The following is a 6,127-nucleotide window of genomic DNA, read 5'->3' as shown; positions in this document are numbered from 1 at the left end:
GTCTATTCTATAGTCTAGTCTATAGTCTAGTCTATAGTCTAGTCTATAATCTAGTCTATAATCTAGTCTATAGTCTAGTCTATTGTCTAGTCTATAGTCTAGTCTATAATCTAGTCTATAATCTAGTCTATAGTCTAGTCTATTGTCTAGTCTATAGTCTAGTCTATAGTCTAGTGTATGGTCTAGTCTATAGTCTAGTCGATGGTCCAGTCTATAGTCTAGTCTATGGTCCAGTCTATAATCTAGTCTATAGTCTAGTCTATAGTCTAATCTATAGTCTAGTCAATTGTCTATACTCTAGTCTATACTCTAGTCTATGCTCTAGTCTATACTCTAGTCTATACTTTAGTGTATACTCTAGTGTATACTCTAGTCTATGCTCTAGTCTATACTCTATTCTATACTCTAGTCTATAGTCTAGTCTATACTGTAGTCTACAGTCTAGTCTACACTCTATTCCATACTCTAATCAATAGTCTAGTTTATTGTCTAGTCTAAAGAAGTAATGCCTATAGTCAATAGATCAACCTAGTCTATATATTCTTAGGTCAATCTTTTTTACTTCGAAACTGCAACTACCTATAACATATCTTGTAGCAGTGAAAGTTCGAGGTCCTAAATATATACATACTTACATATGTATAAGTTGAAATACAGTCCATCATATTTACTACTTATTATGTAATGTACACAAATACTAGTTTATATAAAAGCTTGCTATTAATATGTATATGATTAAATAAATTACGTAAATATATAATAACGTATTATATAATGTATTTATTATGTAATACTTATATTTCTTCATATACACACTAAGAGTTGATGTTCAAAAAGTCATCGTATATATTAGAGTGCTTCAAAAAAACGAATGTGCAAATATTAGTTTTAGTTCTTATTATATAATACATATTTGTTCTCAGCTATGGTCTAAAAATTTTGATTTTCTTCAACGGACATTTCAGCCGTTTCTTCGTACACCATTATAATAATACTTTCAGATCATAAACTCTGAAGTTCAAAAGTCAAATTTTACAATATTCGGGAATTCTCAATGTACTATATCGAAATTGTATTTATTTGTACGCCATATTTAGAATTGCCGTAATTTATCATATAAAGATCGATATATAAAATTGGTCTAAAATTATTTTCCTTCATACAGGCTTGAATCACTGTAATATTCAAGTTATATACATTTAGTTGAATGCTTCAATAAATCAAATATATTTAAGTCTATTAAGGGTAATATCACTACGAACATACATATATCCACTAAATATTAAGAAACAAATCACCATGATGACTTTGATTATATAAAACTAGTTATATTTAACAAAACTTTTGGTTATTTCTAACTGCCTTTATATATTTATAAATATAACTTTAACCTTTATGAGAAAATATTTAACTGAATTACGCTTAAATTATTTTTGTTTAAATTTACAAATTGTTCATTTCAAACTACATATTTTACAAATAATTTATTTTAACTATGTACATACATATTTATGTTGGTGTTTTTACCAACCAACAGGTTTATTAGTATCTTTCAGTAAACAATTGATGTGTTTTCTCTTAACTAAGCATTATTAAACAAAATGTTTCTAAACTAAATGTTTGTAATTTAAAACTTTGGTCAAACTCAATTTGTTATTGTTTTGGGTAAAACTGAATTTAGTTAAAAAAAAAAAAACATTTGTTAGAAACCATTTAATTCCTTATAACTCAACTACTTTAAATAAATTGAGAAGTTTTGTTAAACGAAATTTAATTAGTTTTCCAAAAATATTTAAAACTATCAAACACAAACTTTTATAAATTTATTTGAAAGAAGATTGAAATAAATTGTGTAGTTTAAAATTTTTGTGACAAATATAAATAACTCTATGCCAGATGCAAGAAAATTTTGAATGAACGAAAAAACTTATGCCGGTTGATAGGAAAATTTATTTTGTCTATTCTTTTTTTCACTCAAAAAGTCGATTTTTGGTAGCAAAAAAAGTGATTACGGATTATCATTGTTTTATCTCTATCTCTTCTAGTTTCCAAGATAAATTGACTTTTATGTTTTCACTCAAAAAGTCGATTTTTAGTATGAAAAAAATGATCACAGATTATCATTTTTTGGCTCTACCTCTTCTAGTTTCCAAGATAAATGGACTTTTATGTTTTCACTCAAAAAGTCGATTTTTGGTAAGAAAATTAAGTGATCACAGATTTTCATTGTTTTATCTCTATCTCTTATATATTCCAAGATAAATGGACTTTTATGTTTTCACTCAAAAAGTCGATTTTTGGTAAGAAAAAAAAGTGATCACAGTTTATCATCGTTTTGGTTCTATCTCTTCTAGTTTTCATAATAAATGGACTTTTATGTTTTCACTCAAAAAGTCGATTTTTGGTAGGAAAAAAAGTGATCACAGATTATCATTGTTTTGGCTCTATCGCTTCTAGTTTCCAACATAAATGGACTTTTATGTTTTCACTCAAAAAGTCGATTTTTGGTAAGAAAAAAAAGTGATCACAGATTATCATTGTTTTGGCTCTATCACTTCTAGTTTCCAAGATAAATGGACTTATATGTTTTCACTCAAAAAGTTGATTTTTGGTAGATAAAAAAGTGATCACAGATTATCATTGTTTTGGCTCTATCTCTTCTAGTTTTCATAATAAATGGACTTTTATGTTTTCACTCGAAAAGTCGATTTTTGATAGAAAAAAAAGTGATCACAGATTATAATTGTTTTGGCTCTATCTCTTCTAGTTTCCAAGATAAATGGACTTTTATGTTTTCGCTCAAAAAGTCGATTTTTGGTAAGAAAAAAAAGTGATCATAGATTATCATTGTTTTGGCTCTATCTCTTCTAGTTTCCAAGATAAATGGACTTTTATGTTTTCACTCAAAAAGTTGATTTTTGGTAGATAAAAAATGATCACAGATTATCATTGTTTTGGCTCTTCTAGTTTGCAAGATAAATGAACTTTTATGTTTTTACTCAAAAAGTCGATTTTTTGTAAGAAAAAATGTGATCACAGATTATCATTGTTTTGGCTCTATCTCTTCTAGTTTTCATAATAAACGGACTTTTATGTTTTCACTCAAAAAGTCGATTTTTGGTAGGAAAAAAAAGTGATCACAGATTATCATTGTTTTGGCTCTTCTAGTTTTCATAATAAATGGACTTTTATGTTTTTACTCAAAAAGTCGATTTTTGGTAGGAAAAAAAGTGATCACAGATTATCATTGTTTCTGCTCTATCTCTTCTAGTTTCCAAGATAAATGAACTTTTATGTTTTCACCCAAAAAGTCGATTTTTGGTAGGAAAAAAAGTGATCACAGATTATCATTGTTTTGGCTTCATCTCTTCTAGTTTCCAAGATAAATGAACTTTTATGTTTTCACTCAAAAAGTCGATTTTTGGTAGGAAAAAAGTGATCACAGATTATCATTGTTTTGGCTCTATCTCTTCTAGTTTTCATAATAAATGGACTTTTATGTTTTCACTCAAAAAGTCGATTTTTGGTAAGAAAAAAAGTGATCACAGATTATCATTGTTTAGGCTCTATCTCTTCTAGTTTCCAAGATAAATGGACTTTTATGTTTTTACTCAAAAAGTCGATTTTTAGTATGAAAAAAAAAGTGATCACAGATTATCATTGTTTTGGCTTCATCTCTTCTAGTTTCCAAGATAAATGGACTTTTATGTTTTCACTCAAAAAGTCGATTTTTGGTAGGAAAAAAAAGTGATCACAGATTATCATTGTTTTGGCTCTATCTCTTCTAGTTTCCAAGATAAATGGACTTTTATGTTTTCACTCAAAAAGTCGATTTTTGGTATGAAAAAAAAAGTGATCACAGTTTATCATTGTTTTGGCTCTATCTCTTCTAGTTTCCAAGATAAATGGACTTTTATGTTTTCACTCAAAAAGTCGATTTTTGGTAGAAAAAAAAAGTGATCACAGATTATCATTGTTTTGGCTCTATCACTTCTAGTTTCCAATATAAATGAACTTTTATGCTTTTACTAAAAAAGTTGATTTTTGGTAAGAAAAAAGTGATCACAGATTATCATAGTTTTGGTTCTATCTCTTCTAGTTTCCAAGATAAATGGACTTTTATGCTTTCGCTCAAAAAGTCGATTTTTGGTATGAAAAAAAGTGATCACAGATTATCATTGTTTTGGCTCTATCTCTTCTAGTTTCCAAGATAAATGGATTTTTATGTTTTCACTCAAAAATTGTTAGGAAAAAAGTGATCACAGATTATCATAGTTTTGGCTCTATCTCTTCTAGTTTCCAAGATAAATGGACTTTTATGCTTTCGCTCAAAAAGTCGATTTTTGGTATGAAAAAAAGTGATCACAGATTATCATAGTTTTGGCTCTATCTCTTCTAGTTTCCAAGATAAATGGACTTTTATGTTTTCACTCAAACAGTCGATTTTTGGTAGGAAAAAAGTGATCACAGACTATCATTGTTTTGGCTCTATCTCTTCTAGTTTCCAAGATAAATGGACTTTTATGTTTTCACACAAACAGTCGATTTTTGGTAGAAAAAAAAAGTGATCACAGATTATCATTGTTTTGGCTCTATCTCTTCTAGTTTTCATAATAAATGGACTTTTATGTTTTCACTCAAAGAGTCGATTTTTGGTAGAAAAAAAAGTGATCACAGGTTATCATTGTTTTGGCTCTATCTCTTCTAGTTTCCAAGATAAATGGACTTTATGTTTTCACTCAAAAAGTCGATTTTTGGTATGAAAAAAAGTGATCATAGATTATCATTGTTTTGGCTCTATCTCTTCTAGTTTCCAAGATAAATGGACTTTTATGTTTTCACTAAAAAAGTCGATTTTTGGTAGAAAAAAAAAGTGATCACAGATTATCATTGTTATGGCTCTATCACTCCTAGTTTCCAAGATAAATGGACTTTTATTTTTTCACCCAAAAAGTCGATTTTTGTTAGGAAAAAAGTGATCACAGATTATCATTGTTTTGGCTCTATCTCTTCTAGTTTCCAAGATAAATACACTTTTATGTTTTTACTCAAAAAGTCGATTTTTGGTAGGAAAAAAAGTGATCACAGATTATCATTGTTTTGGCTCTATCTCTTCTAGTTTCTAAGATAATTGGACTTTTATGTTTTCACTCAAAAAGTCAATTTTTTGTAGAAACAAAAGTGATCACAGATTATCATTGTTTTGGCTCTATCTCTTCTAGTTTCCAAGATAAATGGACTTTTATGTTTTCACTCAAAAAGTCGATTTTTGGTAGGAAAAAAGTGATCACAGGTTATCATTGTTTTGGCTCTATCTCTTCTAGTTTTCAAGATAAATGGACTTTCATGTTTTGGCTCTATCTCTTCTAGTTTCCAAGATAAATGGACTTTTATGTTTTCACTCAAAAAGTCGATTTTTGGTATGAAAAAAAGTCATCACAGATTATCATTGTTTTGGCTCTATCTCTTCTAGTTTCCAAGATAAATGGACTTTTATGTTTTCACTCAAAAAGTCGATTTTTGGTAGGAAAAAAGTGATCACAGATTATCATTGTTTTGGCTCTATCTCTTCTAGTTTCCAAGATAAATGGACTTTTATGTTTTCACTCAAAAAATAGATTTTTGGTAGGAAAAAAAGTGATCACAGATTATCATTCTTTTGGCTCTATCTCTTCTAGTTTTCAAGATAAATGGACTTTTATGTTTTCAGTCAAAAAGTCCAAGATAAATGGACTTTTATGTTTTTACTCAAAAAGTCGATTTTTGGTGGGAAAAAAAGTGATCACAGATTATCATTATTTTGGCTCTATCTCTTCTAGTTTCCAAGATAAATGGACTTTTATGTTTTTACTCAAAAAGTCGATTTTTGGTAGGAAAAAAGTGATCACAAATTATCATTGTTTTGGCTCTATCTCTTCTAGTTTTCAAAATAAATGGACTTTTATGTTTTCACTCAAAAAGTCGATTTTTTGATAAATGGACTTTTATGTTTTCACTCAAAAAGTCGATTTTTGGTAAGAAAAAAAGTGATCACAGATTATCATTAATTTGGCTCTAGGTCTTCTAGTTTCCAAGATAAATGGACTTTTATGTTTTCAGTCAAAAAGTCGATTTTTGGTAGGAAAAA

Source organism: Lucilia cuprina, chromosome 5, assembly GCF_022045245.1.
Source record: "Lucilia cuprina isolate Lc7/37 chromosome 5, ASM2204524v1, whole genome shotgun sequence".
NCBI classification, from domain to species: Eukaryota; Metazoa; Arthropoda; class Insecta; order Diptera; family Calliphoridae; genus Lucilia; species Lucilia cuprina.
The sequence above is the reverse complement of the archived record's forward strand: the minus strand, read 5'-3'. Positions refer to the sequence as shown.